Source organism: Emydura macquarii, unplaced genomic scaffold (genome assembly GCF_026122565.2).
Source record: "Emydura macquarii macquarii isolate MOO-44397 ecotype Brisbane River unplaced genomic scaffold, CSIRO-AGI_Emac_v2 contig_2768, whole genome shotgun sequence".
Taxonomy (NCBI): domain Eukaryota; kingdom Metazoa; phylum Chordata; order Testudines; family Chelidae; genus Emydura; species Emydura macquarii.
The window spans coordinates 43,236,751-43,256,311 of record NW_027132905.1 but is presented as its reverse complement, the minus strand read 5'-3'; the positions used below and the strand labels follow the sequence as shown (position 1 = coordinate 43,256,311).

The following is a 19,561-nucleotide window of genomic DNA, read 5'->3' as shown; positions in this document are numbered from 1 at the left end:
CTTTCCTAGCAACATTGTACTCTTTCTTCAGGGGTTTAAAGGAGTATATTGATATGAATACTTTAATTAATAGGAGGTTATGTTTCCCAAAGAGGTAAGATGACCCAACTTTGTCCAGATAATCACTTAAATTATGATGTGCAAATTAAACATATTTTTGAAGCACAGCATTCTATGCACCTCATCTGTAAATCATGAAACTAATCTAGCCGAAGATCAAAATAACCCATAACAATGTAGTCTTTTTGGCTTAATATGCTGAACGTAATGCAATGAAGAATAAAGATCTGATGGACTTTTGGTTTTCAAGCTTGGGGTTATATATTGTGGGAGGCGTTGTGTTGTTTTTAAAAGCAATATCTGCTTGTTACATCTATGTTACTTGCTCTTTAAAACCCCTCCTGTGCTCCAGGGAATTTCCAGCCCTGAAAGATAAATACCAAGGAATAACATTGAGTTCCTGTAAGAAAAAGACATTCCCTTTGTGTAGGACAGCAGGCATTGCAAAGGTCAGGACAGGCACAAACTGTGATATCAGGGAGCCAACTTGGAATTCACCTTAATGAAGTTCCCACTTCTGGATAGATTTGGAAGATGGGGAAATCTAAATATAGTGTGATGATATTGTACACCTTGCTTCTGTAGCCACAGACTGAGGAGTGTGAGATGAAAACACAGATAGGGCCCAACTGGCCTCTTACATCAGTGCAACTCATTCTGACAAATCCAGCCCCTTGAGATGTCGGAAAGCACTAGGGTGTGCTGCTGACATCAGTGGGCCTTCATTTTAAAGCTATTAGATGGACTCACAACAACCAGCCAGTCAGAAAGGAATGTTTATTTTTAGTGGTAGCAATGGAACAGTATGAAAAACCCAGCTCTAGCTTCAAAGTTGTCAGAATCAGGGCCTGCAGCCAAGGCTGGGGCCAGCTAATTGACATACAGCTGAACGCCTTGATTGACCAGACACCCTGATTGGTTGAGAGGTGTCACCTGGCTTTCTCTTAAGCCCAGCAGCAGCACCAGGCCTGTGGCTGCTCAGTGCTTATGCCTGCAGCTGCAATTGCCCCTGAGACAGACTTGCTTGGTTCCTAACTCTGGCTCTGACCATTGGTGCTGTTCCTGGCCTCTGACTCTGTGCTCTAGGCCTGGCCACCACTGCCTGGTCTGTGACAAAAGTTTATCACTTAGAACAAGGGACACCCCAGCTCAGTAACATTCTTTCTGTTATACTGTAAATCTGGGTCCATCATGGGAAAACCAAGGTGGGTAGCTAAGGTAGCCACCAAATTCATTCTCTGATGATCCAAACTAGGCTCGCAGAACACAGAGATTAGGGCATTTTCCCACTTGACTTCCTCTTTCCTTCTGTTTGCAAATGCATCATCATTCTGTGAGCAGATTGGATACAATTAAAACGGCTCCCACCCCATCCTGTTAGGACTAGCCTTATCTGGCAAATTGTGGGTGACTCAGACTAACTCTGTGTTGTTTGTTTTAGGCAACTTTGTTTTAAAATACTTTTATTTGCCATCTCTTTTCAAACCTATCCCTCTCCCCAGATTCAGCCCTGGTAATCTGACTCTGAGTTAGGTAAACACTGAGTCATATAATTAATCCTTCTCTGCCTTTCACCTTTTGGGACTGCTTTGATTGCTGCCTTAGCTAAAGGGACGGAAACCTTGGTAACAAAAAGGCACCCTAGGTTTATCACAGAGTCTGATTTTATGTAGAGCAGCTCCAAAATACTTGCTCTGTCTCCGGACTAGTATCTTTGACCCAGCTGCTCTAGTTCTGCATGGTAGTAAGGGAATTATGGAATCATAAGAACAGGACAGTGCAGGCACTTTATTGATTCCCTGCAGGCCACCGTAGACTTGGTATGCTCTCTGAATGGCCCTTTCTCATCAGCATACAAGGAAATCTGGCTTGGTTAATGCCTCTGGGCAAAGCCTGTTAATCCTTATTTTAGAGTCAAAACTAAAGAACTCCATTCTCCACCCCCACACCCATTTCTTCTTGTTTCCAGTTATTCTGTCTAATAGAGACAGATCCTGAAAGCCCTGGGGTTAGAACTGTACAGAGAAGGCTAGGTTCTCTGTTATCTCCAGTTTCTGCTGCGTGCAGCAGAGATGGTGGGGGCAATCAGAGAGTTGGATATGGCTCCAAAATTCGCTAGCCATCCCTATCCACAAGCATAGGTTAGAAAAGCCTGGGACCTGCTCTAATATGTACTGGCCAGCTATGATCCCCAATGGGCATCCAGCTGCTGGAGACTGCCAGGATACATCATGTTCTTGCACTTCTAATGAAACCAATAATCAGGATGATATACTGGGATATTTCCCAGGAAGTGGGAAAATCCACTGAATAACTAATAGAGGCAGTATTGCCAACTCCAAATGGTCAAAAATCATGTTAGGTGCCTAAAGATCGTGGGATTTGGCTTAAAAATCATCAAATCTTTAATAAATAAATAAATTTGGGGTTCTTGTTAAGTTCTTTTCTTCTGGGGGAGCCTTTAAGGTGCATTTAGGTCACGTTTCAAGATTTCTGTGTGACCATGAGGGCTAGGAACTAGTTTTTTTTAAAATGAAATCTATGATTTTAATGCATGTGAGAGTTGGCAACAATGTACTTGGCTTTACCAGTTTGAGAAATATATCATAGAGCCCTTAATCCTGCAAAGACAGTGTTGGGACTTTTCAGCTTTCCCTATCTGCAATATAGGTATATACACATACACTATGTCCCTTGCCTTTATTTGCTCATTGCTTTGTGCTCCTTTCTCCTTAACCTTTCAACGGTTTTTAATACCAGGCACTAGCTGCAATCATATGACAGATTTTGACTGTTGAGAAAGTGGCCATGTCCCAGGCTTTGTAAACGTCTTACAGTTGCTGCTGTGCTCATATCACACATGGAAAAATGCTGCATCCAGTGCTCCTCCCTGGGAAGGAGATGAGGGGAGTAAAATTCATCAAGGATCCCCATGCAGAATTCTCATCAGATTGTTCCACGGAGGAGAAGCAGAGCAGGATTTCTTGTCTCACTCCACCACAGAAATAGTGGAGCAATGCTGACAGGGCTTCCCCTGCTGGCTCCTGAGTCCCCTTTAAACAGTCTCCACAGCACAGAGGGAGCTCCCTGCTTAGATTAAAGCACTTCTCTAAACTGTTTTAATTTCTGAGTAGGTTCCTCCAGGGCATAATTGGGAGATGATATATTACCCCAGGTCATGCTCATAGACCACCCCTTCTCATTGTCCTTCACAGGACTAAGTGCACTGGATTTTGTGGAAAGCTCTCTTATGAGAACCTAAGAAGACCAGAGAAAGGAAAGTGTAAAAATGGAGATACACTGGATTTGTTCACCATGTAGATCCTGTGGGGACATCTGGTCCATAAGGATTACATCTCAAAGGAATTGGAATGTAACTGATATGTAGTCAAATAATCATCCTGTTAAATGTCAGTTCAATGAGCTAGACAACCGCACAACCACCTGGGGAATGCCATTACGGAATTCATGCTTGTTCTTTCACTCCAATGACTGGCTTACTGAAGTAATGCACTCAGTCCTAAAGAGGAGCGATTCACTTCACACCACATGACTGAGCTCACTAGTTATCGCAGGAGAGCCAAAAACTCCTGGAGGAATTGCACCCAACCCTGCCTAGCTGGAAAAATAGTTGGCCAATGCTGGTTTGAACATGGGTGGAAGTAGCTGGGGCACTGCAAAGGGCTGGGGGAACAAAGCTACTTACTTCTCCCAACCTCCACCACCTAGGAAAAATCTGAACTCTCTGCCTATTTGGGAAGTTTATAAATTATCTGAAATTCCAAAAGAATTAGATATTAAGATACTGAATGAACCCGTCATATTTAAACTTCTTGCCCTTATTACCAAGGAACACTAATTAATGCTCATTTGCTGCTTAATGTAAAGAGCTGTTGAATGTTCAAAGGAGCAACTTGCATATAGTACAGAAATTATGATAAAGTATTTCAGATGGAAATTTTCCTTCTATTTCCTTTTAATATTGTAGTCTACTATACATTTATTTGCTTTCCAGGGTAATTGCTCTGTTTCGAATATGCCTGTTAATGATCTCACTTTGTGCATTATGCTTTCGTAATGAGTTAATCATTGGGCAATAAACTGCAGCTTTTTTAACATTATTTGTACAAAATATCCTAAAATATATTACAGTGAACTTGAAGCTTTGTGTTTGGATTATTTTGGCAAGAGTTGTATACACTGTACAGGAGCAAGTACTGTAAGAAAGGATGATATTTGTATCTGTTTAATCTTTCAGTCACACATGTTGGAAATGGGGAACTAGTGCTTTAAGACAGAGGCATGTTATAAAAGGAGGGCTAAATTTTGAGAAAGGGATGTTGCACAATTATGCACCTATATTTACACATGCCATTACCACGTCTGTGCAGATCAAATATTTGTGAGTGTGCAGTTTATTAGAGTTCAAATGACCATTTGTGTGCTCAAATATTTGATTTGCGTGCACTCTCGTGGTAATTATGCTCACAAATGTGTGTCTGCAATTATGAGCACTTTTTGCATATGCACCTCTAGCCTTCCTTTCTAAAACACTGAGAAATGTAAAAATAAACTTGAAAATAATAAGGAAACTTGAGACTTCAAGGAGTCTACTCTCTTTTGGAACACACAGCATCTAGCGCACCCTTAAAGTTATTGAGCATGGAATTGATCCCTGCATGAGTACAAATTTGTTTACTTATTCATTACAGTAGGAATGATCATTGTAACCATCAGTCGATACTCAGGTGGAGATCATTGGTACTTCCCTGGGTGTCTCTGTTTGTAAAAATTGGGATGATATTTTGATCATGAACATGAATCATGGACTAATAGCAGTGGTTAGAACCAGATCTAGATGAGGCAAGCACCATGTATACTTCAACTCACAGCTCTGCCAAATTCATTACAGTCCTGGTCTATAAGGCTTCTGGCTTTTCTATTCTTTGACAATGACCCCATCCACCCAGTTCTGTCTGTATACCTCTGTCCTAGTCTGCCACACCCCTACTATTTTAGTTCTGGTCTCTGTACATTGCTCTACAAATGTACTTCAGTTCTGCCTACAACATACCTGCTGCGTCTTTCCTGGCTCTTAACACATCTCTGCCTATAAACCTCATTCTTGGCCTGCAAAACTCCTGTGATCCTATTCCTAAAACCCTAGCACAGCTCTACCAATGCAATGTATTCCTGGCCTCCAACACCTGTGCTATTCCAGTCCAAGGCCTTTTCTTGACAAACACGGCACTCCTGTCCAAATGTGTACTACTTTCATGATATGAGCATAAAAAGATTAAAAGAAGAGTAAGGAGAACAAAAGAAGCACACAAAACAAGTATCTGTTAAAGGTTAAATCCCCAAGTCCATAGTATTTTTTCTGGGCAAACATCCTTTGAAGTCAATGGGAGACTTGGCTGAGGAAGGACTTCCAGATGTGGCCTGAATGAAATAATAATAAATTAAAAAAATAAAGATATGGAATAAAGAAAATAGATAATAAGATCATGACAAACCTGAAACAACTACCTTATACCCTATTATTAGCTTTCACAACTACTCAAAGTCAGGTCCCAAATGAAAACAAGTTTAATTTGTGGAATTTTAGTGGACTTTTGATCTTTGTAGGTAACTTCTCAACATAACTGACTGAGACAGCTAGATCAACGTTACTGACCTGAATTCACTAGGTACTTTAGCTGTCTTTAAAGATATATATCTTTTAAGCTATGGGCTTCTTATTCTGGAAAGGCATTTGAATGTCTTTTTATAATAAATTAATTGTTGATTGAGCTCATCCCTAATGTCTGTGTGTAGTTATTTCTAATATTTGTTTCTGTGATATGTTCATTAAAAAAAAACCTAACATTTTTTAAAAGGAAAAAGCAACTAAAGTACACTTAGGACCAATAAAAATAAGAACATATGAATATAAGAATGGCCATACTAGGTCAGACCAATGGTCCCTCTAGCCCAGTATCTGTCTTCCAACAGTGACCAATGCCAGATGCTTCAAAGGGAATGAACAGAACAGGGCATTATCCTAAGCATCTGGCAGTCAGAGGGTTAGGGACACTCAGAGCATGGGGTTGCATCCCTGATTGTCTTGGCTAATAGCCATTAATGGCCCTACTCTCCATGAACTTACCTGATTCTTTTTTTAACCTAGTTATAGTTTTGGCCTTCCCAACATCCCTAGCAACAAGTTCCACAGGTTGACTATGTGCTGTGTGAAGAAGTACTTTATTTAGTTTAATTGCATTGGTCCACATTTTCAAAAGTGACCACTAAGTTTGGGTGCCCAACTTTAGACATCTAGTGAAAGTATGGAATCAGATATATATAAATCTCGGGTATCTGCATGACTCTCCTTGAAGCTTATGCTGTTTCCGCTTTTCTAACAAAATGCTGCTATCTCGATAAGGACTATCTGTCTACTCTCATTCCCGTTCTGGCACATGAAACACTGACATCTGAGCTTATAAGTAAAATTTTTTTTGTTCCTGAATTCTACTGTTCAGATATATTACACTGTGTGTACACTTGATTTTGGAATGCATCAGAAGAAACTTTGGGCCACGTCTTTAGCTGTGCCAAATTAGAACCAGGAGTGAGGAGCCATGGCTAATGGGTCAGATTTATAAATGAAGGAGCAATGTTTCAAAGGGGAAAACCAGCAACATGAAGAGTTAACATGCTCTAGGGTTATTTTTTCCAGTTCAGCTCAAGCTGCCATGGGATCCGGTTCCAGGGCTTGGTTAAGTTCCTGTACAAACCCTGATTAAACAGGAAAAACCTGTGAATTGTTGGTTTTGAATCCTAGATTGGGGGCAGGGTGCTCTCAGGTAACACATGAGTCATGTTTCATTTGAATTTCTAGAGCTTCAGAGAGGAAAGAGAAAATCTGGATCTTGCTATAAGAAGAAAAAAAGATTTAATCTGTGTACTCCCTGCATTCTTTACATTCTTTTGTTAGGCTGATACTAAAAAGTCCTCCCCAGCATACATATGGCATAAAATTAACTTTTTAAGATTAAATCCTCCAGCCTCACATACAGTGTAAGCTTAATTTCTACAAAGTTAAACTTTTTCATAAGTGCAAAGCAGCATTTCTCTCTCTAAGGTCCATTTCTGTACTAGGCTGCAGTTCATCTAGTGATGAAAATGATAAGTCAGTACTTTCGGTAAATCTAATTTCTTCTCCAGAGGAAGCATTGATGTATCTGCCTCATTTCCAAAAGATCTTTTCCCTATAAAATCCGTAACAATGTCCTGATACAGGTATGCTCTTTTTGGCATATCAGGCTCATTTTCTTCTATTTGAACATGATGATTCAGAAAACTAGTACAAATCCAAGACAAATAAAAGGTGCAGGCTTTCTATGACTGGTTATAGTTAACTACTTGAGACTCTGTGGATGTGAACTGTACAGGCACACAAAAGTTGCACTCCCATGATATTTATTCTACTTTCTGCCAATTGCCCATTTTCAAATTACTGTGGCCTGGACCTGCCTCATGATGCTGAAGGAGTGAATCGTGACTGGTGAAACATACTATGGTCATTGTATCACTCTCCCATCAAATATGGCATCCTGGCACAGTAACAGAGTAATTAGCACCCTGCTTATGGAATATTTCCTTTCCATGTACTTTATTATTGACAGAAGCCAGAGCTGCTTAAACGTTTTCATTTTCGTAACTCATGGCTTGGCCCAGTTATCTCTGGAGTCAATGGAAGGAGTCCCACTGAAGTCAAAATGAGTTGGATCGGACCTTTATTTTGTGCAGCAGCTCTTAAATGGACCAAACCCAACTAAATCATCCCAGGTAGGGCTTTGTTAAGCCCTGCTATGAGAATTTACGTTTTGAAAAAGACAGAAGAATGCTAAAGAAAAGACTAGTTTATGAGGATCCCCTATGATACACTGGATATTCATATATTCGGCCTCTAATTGGTTGTTGGAAGAATAAAATCCATTCCATGTAACAAGGCTGAAATTACAGCGTACATGGAGAACATTTGCTAATAGTAAATCAGAGTGAAGTTGTGGTACAGACCTAGAAATAAGAGCCAAGCTAGGATAACAAGAGTCATATATGTGCGCCTTGGATCGGATACTGGGAAGGTTGGTAATAAAAGGAATTGAATGGTCTCCTCCTAGTGCTTAGGGATCCCTTTGTCTTCATGGCAAAAGCACCACATTGTTCATAATCTCTACTCAGAGGACTCCCAGGATGGGAACAATATGTCAGAATTAAAGTGTACTGGCAGATCTGCACCTGACTATAGCCAATGCTGTTATCCCTTCACTTTATCTCAAAATTATTTAAATATTTTAACCCTCTTTCCAGTAAATTTCCATTTCCTATGCTAATTAAAACACATTCAATATGTACTGGAAACCAGAGGACTGGCCTTGGAGGACCAACCAAGAGATCCAGCTATGATTCTTTACTACTGATTGACCATATAAGAATGGGGTTAACATGGTCTGGAAGGAATTCCTTTCAGGTCTGAATAAATTTGACATACAATCTTCATAGAATCATATGTATTAGAAATGGAAATGACCTATTTGATCATTGATCATAGAAATGGATGGTGGGAAGGGCCTTGAGAAGTCATCAAGGCCAGGCACTTTTGCTGAGGCAGGACCAAATAAACCTAGACTATCCCTGACAGGTGTTTGTCCAACCTGCTCTTAAAAACCTCCAATGACAGGATTCTACACTCTCTCTTGAAAGCTTATTCCAGTGCTTAACTATCCTTATAATTAAAAAGCTTTTCCTAATATCTAACCTAAATCTTTGCTGCAGATTAAGCCTATTAAATCATCTAGTACCTCCCTGGCTACTGCCTACCGTGTATTTGCTACTGCTTTGTCTTGTCTCATTTTCAATACTCAAACTGGGTAGAGTGCATGTGATGCACTGCCCCACTTCCCTCTACTGAATGGAATAAGAACTGCTCAACTGTGTGTCATAGGCCCTATACTGCTAAAAGCCAATGAAGATTCTCCATTAGGTAAGGTGGTGGAGGCCTATGCTTTTGTGATTACTCTCCATGCTGTAAGTGAGAAGCTATAAATTGCTATGGGGTGTAGTGTAGTAACAACTGATGTTCCTAGGAGATTGTTTCTTGTAGTAATTTCACTGCAAGTTTTAAAGTGTCTTTCATGATCTCTGTGAAGCACAGAGATTAACTTTTACCTTCAATGAAAAGACTGAAATCTCAGATACATTTTGTTTCACTTCCTGGAAATATATTTTCTCATTTTCTATGGAAAGCCTTTGCAGAAATCAGTGACTCTAACAATTAATATTGGAAGTAAGACTACACTTTGCATAACTAAACATTAATATCCTGTCAAGTGCCACTGAAACAAAACCAGTGAATGGCAAAAATGCCAGCAGAATATCAACAGCTTCTATCAGCACTAATCTATGCTCAGTGATCAACATTTCATGACCAAAATGTGATTTGAATAGTGTAGCTTTGAATCACAGCTTCCTTCCCTGAATTATTGCTACTCTGATTTTATTTGCAAATTAAGGCACAGACACAGGGGTACTTGTTTTAATATTAACATTTTCTGGAAAGCCGCCTGAGCTGGTGTAAATCAGCACAGACCCATTGACTTCAGTGGAGCCATTTTATACCAGTGAAGTATCTGGCCAAATTTCTTTCTATTTCCAAAAATTAAAACAAGATGATTGCAGATTAATTTGCTTTGAGGTACAGATACTTTCCACCTATTCATTTTGTACAAGCCACTAAACTGATACCAGTATAGCAGGTCAGATACAAGGCACTTGCGCGTTGGCACACAACAGCAGTTTCATATCATCTGGTATCAGAAGAAACTGAACAAAATTACTTGTAATGTGATTGACAGTGAAAGAACCACCCTCCGCCTACACTTTATTTCCCAGTTGTCAGCACTGAGGAATGAACTCACCGCTTAAAGGGCTATGCAACCATCCCCAAATAAAGAATGCAGAGCTGATGTACTGATAACCAGTGACTGCGAGGGGCACATTTTCAAAACAATGGGCAGGGACTTCTCCTTACAGCTTCCCTTGACTTAAAGGGTAGTCGTGTGACCACATTCTCACACCTTATACCATTGAGACTCCTCCAGACCTGCACATTTTCAGAGCAGTAACGATTGTGAGGCTCCCAAATAAACATATTTCTGTTTAAATAATCCTTCACTGCATCTCTTAATAAAAATCACATTCAGAGTACTAACTTTAGGCTAGATCCTCAGGTGCTGTAAATCAGTGTAGCTCCATTGATGTCAAGAAAGCAATGCTAGTTTACGCTACCTGAAGATTTGTCCCTACAAGCCTAAGAATGAATAAACCTGTGCAGCCTGAAAGGACGGTGACAGTGCATTCACTTTCCTGCTCTACAGTGTCACTCCATAAAAGCTTTGCAAATTTTGCACTTTCCATTTTCTTCTGGGTGACAGGTGCCCATGGGGCTAGATCATGTGTCTCTGATGCCTCTCAATGGAGCTACGTCGCTAGGGAGTCCATGAGGGTGGAGACCAGAGCTAGTGTGGAGGCACCGGACCTCCATCATGTTGCTGGTCAGAGCTTCTCACAGATCCCTGGGGAATCTGCCAGGTTTGGGAGTGAGACCCTGCACCATTTTTCACTCCCACAGCAGGACAGTATGGGGGACATCTCTATGAAGGGACACTGGTGGAGATTTCCTCCCACAGTGCCTCTCCGAACTGTTTTAAGGTAGGAGGGGACAGGGAGAGGACAATTTGGCCATGGTGTTTTGAGTGCCCTCTATTGGTAACTATAATTATACCTCATATTTGAGCAGGTGTTTTACCTATTCGATTATGCTACACAGAAACCTTAACAAGCAATTGGTTGTGTTTGTGTTTGGAGAGCAGAGGGGCACTGGTGAGCCAGAAGTGGGAAACTTGCGCCATAGCTGCCCATCCTCTATCCATCTGATAGCTAAACAGAACACTTCAGTCTCCAGGACTGTCAGTCCTGCAACTTTTATTAGTGCAAATTTCACACATCTAAAAAAGAATGGGGAGTAGGGGTGGGAGCTTGCACTATTTTGCATTCAAATGAGTCAGTAAATGAACCAGGGGGAACACAAAATACATTTGCTGGTCATTTTTTCAAATCCTTCATATGTGTGATTCCATTGACTACACAGCTGTTATTCCTAGTGAGAGTCTGGTGTCAGAACGAAAAGGTTCATTACAATCAGAGGAGAAGATGGTGTGTTCTCTTTCCTCCCTCTCCTTCATGGAATCAGATAACAGCTATCACTTTGGATACCAAGTACCAGACTGGAATTTTTGGCAGGAGACAGGCATGTGTCTTGGCGGCAGTATGTTTTATGAAGTCATATTATGCTGCCCACATGTTTTCAGAAACTAACCCCGGTGTCAAGAAAACCCAGATTTGTTGGAATTCACACTGTGTGGGTTCTGTCATCTGGACCACCATCTATCAGAAGCAAGGTAGTTCAGGAAACTCATACTTACTTGTCACCCCATCTGAATTTAGTCCTCGGAGAGGAAAAATTCACTGAGTCACCCCATGTCCTAAGACTCCTTTTAAAGTCCATCAGAGATATTTATGGTCTAAATAAATTTACAGCATTGACAGTATCACCAGATAAGCTTCAGCTTCCACTGAGATTTAGCTGGTTAATGAGAATAAAGGGACATATTTGAAATTCTGTCCAGGACTGATCAGAAACCATCTAACCTTTAAACACTTACAATTAGTCTGTTCCAATGTGGATATAGGGAGCCCTTTCCCCATCCCTAGCTCTCCGCCACAGGACAAAGCAATAGTTTTGGCGGCCTGACTTCTGTAAGCACAAGGATGGGCTAGTGATAAACTAGCACAGGCAGCAAGGTTCAGTGCCCCAGAGGGCGCATGTCTGGGCAGGGTAGGGGATGAAGGGATGGGTTCATCAGAGAGCTTTTGGATGGAGATACCATGGAATATAATGCCTCCAACCACTGCCACTTGGGTGGTGCTCCATCTATTCCTGGACAAGCAACACGTCAGAGCATGTCTGCTCCTCTGGATAGCTGCATTCAACTCTTGCTTAGATAAGTGATGAGTTTGGTTGGCATCCATCCTCCATCTATCTCATTTCAGAATACTAATTCCAGCTGGTGCACTTCACAAAGCCACGGTGCAACACCGTTCAGTACAATGGGCAGGTCACTTCTCAGCTGGCACCGCTGCATGGAAAAAGGTTTACGAGGTGCTTGCCTGCACCATAGTGCCCAGCTCCAGCCCTGATGCTACTTGTTTCACTTTTATGAGAAGTGGATTCACTCAGAAATATAATGACTGAAATGATGTATTTCTTTACTGTCTTTTGATTGCTTAATCTAGAAGGGTCTTGGCCAAGATGATAGTTAATTACTCACTAACAAATGGAAAATGTGACTAGTGCTGTATTAACCTTCAACTGACTCCAGCGTGCTGTTTGGCAAATATAGTTAACTTTTTATCGGTTTTACTCAGAGTTGTTCATTGTGTAGCTTTAAAAAAAAAGATCTGGTATGGTGAGCAATTTCAGGAATTCCACAAGAATATCCTACAGCAGACAGGCTAAGTTTTAGGTACTTTTTACTAGTATGAGAGTTTTTTCTTTGCTAGTTGTGCTTGTGAAAATGCTGTTGCTCCTTTTTCTGATACCAGCTTCAACCCTCTGCCAAGCAGGGCAGATGGCCAGCCAAGGCCTTGCAGGTCAGCTTCCTAGTGAAGGAGAAATTAGTGACATGGAGTTCTGGGACATTCTAAATATAACTTGTTTGATTCCCCTCTGATCCAGGAGTGGTATACGTATGTAAATAAAACACATGCAAGCAAACTCTCCTTGCAGGAATCTCAGCCCAAGAGCAGTGGCCAGTTCCCAAGGAGCAAACCTGCCTCAAGAACTGCTTTTAATCAGAGATCAAGGCAGAGAACAAACTGTCCTGCTGATTACATGGTTCCCCCTCCAAGGGCTGCTGCCTCTACACAAAGCCTTGCATAACAAAAACTAATAATGAACCATATCCCCACCACACTGAACATTTGATCAGACACTAAGGAAAATAACTTGGAAGACTGTGTATAACAGAGCCACCTGGTGACATTTGCCATAATGGACATTAATATTAAAGCAGGGCCAAATCCTGAAATCCTTACCATGACTTTACTCAGGTGATCTCTTCAATTACCACCTCTTATATATCCCCCTCATTCCTGAGCAAGCTGATTGAGACGCTTGCCTCCAACTCCACCTAAATGCTGCTAATATCCTGGGTCCCTGAAATTCATCCAGGCTTCATGCCAGGATGTGGAACAGAAAAGGCGCTGGGAACACTGATGGATGATTTCCATAATTTCTTTCAGGTCACACTCAGAAAGTTGCGCTAAGTACCTCCAAGCCCAAGGATCCACCCTGGAGAGTCCCACAGTGATCCATCCACTCCTCCATCCTGTTCAATATTCCATGTGAAGCCATTAAAGGAGGCTATGAAACAATAAAGGACTAAAATGCCAGCAAAACGCTCCGTATGCTCCACTAACAAACCATGCCTTTTGTCTCCTTTACTTGTTCCAGACTTCACATCTTTTTCCATGCCACAGACATGCTTGAAACAGCCACTCCAGTAAAGCATCTCAAGTGCTCTTCCACACTTCCTACAGAAAACACTGAAGAGCTCACCATTTCTGCAAAACATGTTGGATGCAATGATCTTTCAGCATTCTATGTTTGTTTCTTATTGAACCTTTAAACTTGATTCTCTTTAGGGCAAAGATTCTGTCACTTGTTTGTCATATTTTCCCTTCTGCATATTGCCATTTTAGCTGGTGGCACTATATAAATTAGTAATGATAATAATGATAACTGAATTTGCCCAGCGCTATCCTCAAACCCACATTTGCTTACTTCTAAAAATACATTATAAATTAGGATTAATGTTGGAAAGTAACTCAAATGTGATTTGACGTATTCTGCTGCTGGAAATACTGCACATACAAAATTCCCATTATGAAAGCTATTAATAAGGGTCACCAAAGGAACTGTCATTCTTCTTCGAGTGATTGCCCAGGTCTCTTCCACTGTAGGTGTGCGCGCGCCTCGTGCACAGTTGTCAGCACACTTTTACCCTCAGTGGCACCCATCCGGTTGGCTTGTGTGCCCTCTGCCATTGCATGTCACTGCATGCCGTTATAAGAGGACAGACAGATTGGCACCTGCAGGCCCTTCAGAGTGGTGCTTCTGATTAACAAAGCGATTCTGGAGCTGATTAAAACACTTTGGCAGACCCGCTTCTTCCCTCCCAACTATGGCTAAATGGGCAGAGAAGAGATACTATGTCCCTTCTAAAGGTGTTGAACACCTCTACTCTCACCAGCCCCCAGGTTTTTTAGTGGTGGCAGCAGCTAATGAGTGGGAGAGGCAAGGGCACTAAGCATTGACAACAAAGAGTAAAGAATCAAAGAAACTGGACTTTTTTTGGTCATAACCTTTATTTGACAGGAAGGCTACAGCTTAGAATTGCTAACCAGCAGGCTCTGCTAAATCGCTATGACTTCACCCTTTGGGAAATGATCATGAAGTTTAAAGACAGGCTACTGGAGGACTCCAGACAGGAGTTCACTAAGACAATAGAGGAAGACAAGCTGGTGGCAAGGACAGGTTGGATGCGGTTGATTCAGCAGATCTACCCACAGTGTCTGCCATATCTATGAGGAGGGGTTCATATCTGCAGTCATCTAGTCTCCCTCCTGAATACAGCAGACCATCCAGGACTTGCCCTTTGAGGGATGCTCCCTCTTTTTGAAAAGACAGATGATAGGCTGTGTAGCTTAATGGTTCCAGGGCAACAGTGAAGTCACTTGGAATCCATGCATTGGTGACAAAGAGGAAGCAGTTTTTGATATTATACTTCATCCCCACAACCTGCTGAGAAAAAGGGGCAGGAATTACAGGAGGCAACCACGGCCTCCCTCGTCATCTGTGACAGCAGGTTCCTCTCAACCAGTGGCCCAGTTGAAACATGCATTTTTGACAGGTTTGTCAAAGGCAGCACATCAGTTCTTACAGACCAATCTGTTCCTACCCATATCTTTGCCAATCATCTATCCCAATTCCATCATGCTTGGACTCGGATCACATCGGATTGCTGGGTCCTAAGCACAGTAGATCTGGGATATGACCTTCCCACTCTGCTTCCTTTCCCTCTTCAGGGACCACTCTTATGAGACCATTTTTCAGTGGGAGGTCCAATCTCACCTTATAGTGGGGTCTTTAGAGAAAGTTCCTCTGTTCCTCAGGGGGAAGCATTTTTATTCCCATTATTTCCTTATTCCGAAAGCAAAAGGCAGTCTCAGACCTACTGTAAGTATCTGAAGAAAATAAAGTTCAGCATGATTACCCCAGCTCCCACCATTCCTTCCTTGGATCAAGGCCTCCCTCGATTTAAAGGACACTCACTTCCATATAGTGACCTGTCCAGACCACTGGAAGTTTCTCACATTATAGTGACTGGAACCCACTACCAATTTCTAGTACCTCCTTTTGGCCTATCAGCAGCCCCTCACCTTCTCACAAAGTTCATGGCTCCAGTAGCTGCTTATCTGAGGAGGCTGTGGATCCATGTGTTCCCACACCTGGATGACTGGCTGGTGAGGGGCTGGTCTAGCTCTCAAGTACTGTCCAGCATCACCGTCATCCAGGCCACCTTCAATGCACTGGGGCTCTTACTCAGTCAGGACCGATCAATCCTAAAACCTGTGCAAAGAATAGAGTTTATCACCACACTCCTGGATGCTATAAAAACCAGAGTGTTTCTGCCCCAGTCAAGGTCTCAAATGCTCTGAGACCTGGTCTTGGATCTAAAAGAACGTCCCATTACTGCGTGCACACTTGTCTCAGACTTCTGGGGCAGATACCAGCATGTACCTACGTAGTGCAGCATGCCAGACGATGCCTCCAAAGTCTTCAGGGATGACTAGCATCAGTGTATGTCTCCTCTCCGGACTGGCGGACAGATCCTTGGAATGTTTGTGTGGGAATTCCCTTCCTTTCTCCACACCCGGTGCTCTCGCTGGTCATGGATGCCTTGTCCTCGGGTTGAGGGTCATACATCGGAACCTTGTAAACTCAAGGGTTACGGTCCGCACAGGATCCAAGGACTCATATAAACGTCAGTGAGCTACGTGCTATCTGTCTAGCTTGTTTGGCCTTCCATGCACGTATTGTGGGGGGGAAATCTGCTAGTGTTAATGGACAACACAGCAACTGTGTTCTGTGTAAACAGACAGGGTGGGGTATGTTCGTTCCAACTATTCCAGGAGACAATTCTACTTGGGGAGTTCTGCATAACTAACTCCATTCATCTCAAAGCTGGTTACCTCCTAGGAAAGCAGAGCATATTGGCAGATCACCTAAGCAGGTCTTTCTCCACTCACCGTCAGTCCATCCAGACAGGACCAAAGGCTGTCTTTCAGCATGCGACCAAGCAAGATTCGAATCTCTGACCTTTAGGAATGTAGTTGAGCACCGTGACCACTTAGCCACTGCACCGCATTACAGCTGCATTATGTAGTGGGATTTTTACTTTATTTTTAAAGATCCCTTGCTTAAAGGTTCTTTGCAACATTATTAAAACATCACAAAACACAAAGAAAACCTGATTAAAAACCTAACTTTCTTAAAGAGACACAAGTCAGGGAAGCAAACTTCAGAGTGGGCTCCTCATTCTGCTCTTTGGGGAACAGAGTTCCTTTGGATTTACAGCCATACAACTGAGAGAAGACTTTGGCCTGAAGAATTCAACTCAACATCCATTTTGGGGTAATCAATTATTCTTTTTAACATGCAAATCCCTAACTTTTGGGAGCAGATTCAGTGACTGGGGGAGATTAAATTTACTGTACAATTAAAGGTAACAGGAATCAATCCATTAATCTACTGTCATGGTGATAATAACGTAATTTACATTGCTCCTTAAAGTGCTTAAGATAAATTTAAAACAATCACATTTTTAACAGGTAATTTAGCTTTCCCTTTTAGTGACATTGTTGCCAGGGTTAATAACTGTGACTGACATCAGATGGGATAGTTCTGCCATTTCTTTCTCCTTTTGTGGTTTACTCAGAAGAACAAAGTCAATCTTAGAAGTGAAAGACAAGCTTATCTACAGTAAGGTAGTGCATGGTGCTATTTTATTCTATTAATCATGAGTATGGCCGACTGTGTCCCAGAGGGGTAGACTGTACCATAATTTTTTTTTTAATTGTGCAAATTCATATCAAATGTGAATATTTGCTCCAAGTATTTTGATCATCATTTCTGAGAGAAGCTGGTATGTTCCCTGTTGTGGCTGGAAGACTATTTGGGTCATGGCAGTCTATAACAAATCCCACTCCTTTAGCTAGAGTTACTGTGGCTAAGCAGAAGTGGGGATATTTCTTAAAACAAGATATAGGATGAGATTTTCAAAGGATCCTAAGGAATTTAGGTGGCCATTTCAATTGGATTTGGGTGCCTAACTGCCTTAGGCGCCTTTGAAAATCCCATCCATAATGCCCCAGGGCTATGTTCTCCATAATCCTGGCCAGGACTTTGAAACAACCAAAGAAGAGATGCCTGCAGAGGAGCCATGCCTGGCTTTATATTGAGCCCAGTGCATGCTGGGCCAGGATTTTGGGAGATTAGCTAGCATTTCTGGGATGCCCATACAGAACAGACACAATCAATAATGCACACAATAAAGCTAATGATTGAGTCTCAGCCCCCTGATTTAAGGAACTCCCAGTCAACTGGGGCATAGCACAAGACATGAAAAAGAAATTAGATTTTCCTTTGTTAACTCTAGAATGCAAGAACAAGGGCTCCTTCTCTTGCACAGATTATGTAAACCTAGTATACGTGCCACAATTCTCAAGTACTTGGGTCTAACCACATACAAGCATTCATAAGGGAAAAATTATCTTATTTCAATTGAATTACAAGGCAAACACCTCACAAAGCAATTACAATTAGAGTTGTGATGCTTTGAATGGTCTTCCAGTAGAACCCTCTCCACTGTCTTCAGAATTACTATAATCAACTAAGCTACATGTTTGTTTTGGTTTTACATAGGTTTGTTTTTTCTAATCACTAAAGATTTAAATTAGGTGGTGTGAAATCATTAGAATACACCCAATGCAATTTAATCCAATTTGAGAACACCTGCCTTCTCAAATAGCCTTCAGGTAGTTTTGAAATGCCAGCATCGTCTGGGTACTCAACCTACTTCTAATGGCAAAAGGGAAAAGAGGTACTTTGGTTTTTTAAGTAATCAGTGGGACATGATTATGGGTTGCTGGGCGACAGTTGTGTCCTGGGTTGTTCATTCGTTGCTCTAAAGTCAAAATCATCCCAGGTAATTCAGTTGACTTTACTTGAGTCATTTGTACCAGGGATGAGTTTGGCCCCATATTATTTCTTTAATTGGAAGGTAGAAAATGCGTGATTTGAAAATAATTCTTAGCAAAAGTGTCTGTCGGTTGTTTTGAGAGGGTCATTGTGTGTTAAACTGGTGTATTAGTTTCCTACTCTCACATGGTCTGTGTGTGCACACAGGTGGGCCAAAGGGGATAGAATTTTGCCTAAGGAAGAAAGATACCCAATTCCCTTTGAAATTAAATAGGGCATAGTTGCCTTACTCCCTTAACTTTTTGAAACTCCACCCTTAGTCACTGGAGTTACACTGGAATTTTAGGAGTTTTCGCACCAAAGGGCATGTCTGTATGGTGCGGCAATGTGCACTATGGGGGTATGATTTCTAAAGCGCACTAACATGTTGTGCACTAATTGGACCATGTAGACCCTGCTAGGTGCACACTAAAAGTTCACTAGTGTCCTTTAAAGTGCACAAAGTGACGCTTAATTCCATTGGTTTAAGTCAGTGTTTTACAGGATGCATCCTGTAGGTTCCTTGCATTACCACTAAGTAAAAATAAGGCTAAGCTGGCCGTAAGGACTACACCAGCAGGGTCTACATGGACCAATTGTAGCCCAACATGTTCATGTGTTTTAGAAATCACACCCCCAACAGCGTGCATTGCTGCACATGTAAACATGTCCTAAGTGATTTAGGAGCCTAAGTGCTATTTTTCTAAAGCAACAGGCGTTTAGGGAACCTAAACACCGTTGACTTTCAATGAGACTTAGGCTCCTAAGTGCCTATGGTACTTTTGAAAATAGAACATAGGCTCCTAAGCAGAGCTGGGTGAATAATGGATTTTTCAGTTTGATGTCTGAACTGAAAAATCTGAAAAATAAAATAAAACCTGCTTCAGGTTGGCTCAATATGACAATTTTCTGGGTTTTTTTCACTGAAACGAATCCCCCAAAAATCCCCTTTGGGTGTATTTTACCCTTTTTGTTTTGTTTTTAAGTTAAATCTAGCTAAATTCCAAAACCAAAGGTTGTTTCAAGACAAAAAGT

General features: G+C 41.6%; 1 protein-coding gene across 1 annotated transcript in view; it reads left to right on the top strand.

The window, feature by feature from the left end:
* TTLL10 (tubulin tyrosine ligase like 10) overlaps window positions 1-19,561 on the top strand; it is a 152,773-nt gene that overhangs the window by 10,339 nt on the left and 122,873 nt on the right. The gene's annotated exons all lie outside the window — the stretch shown is intronic.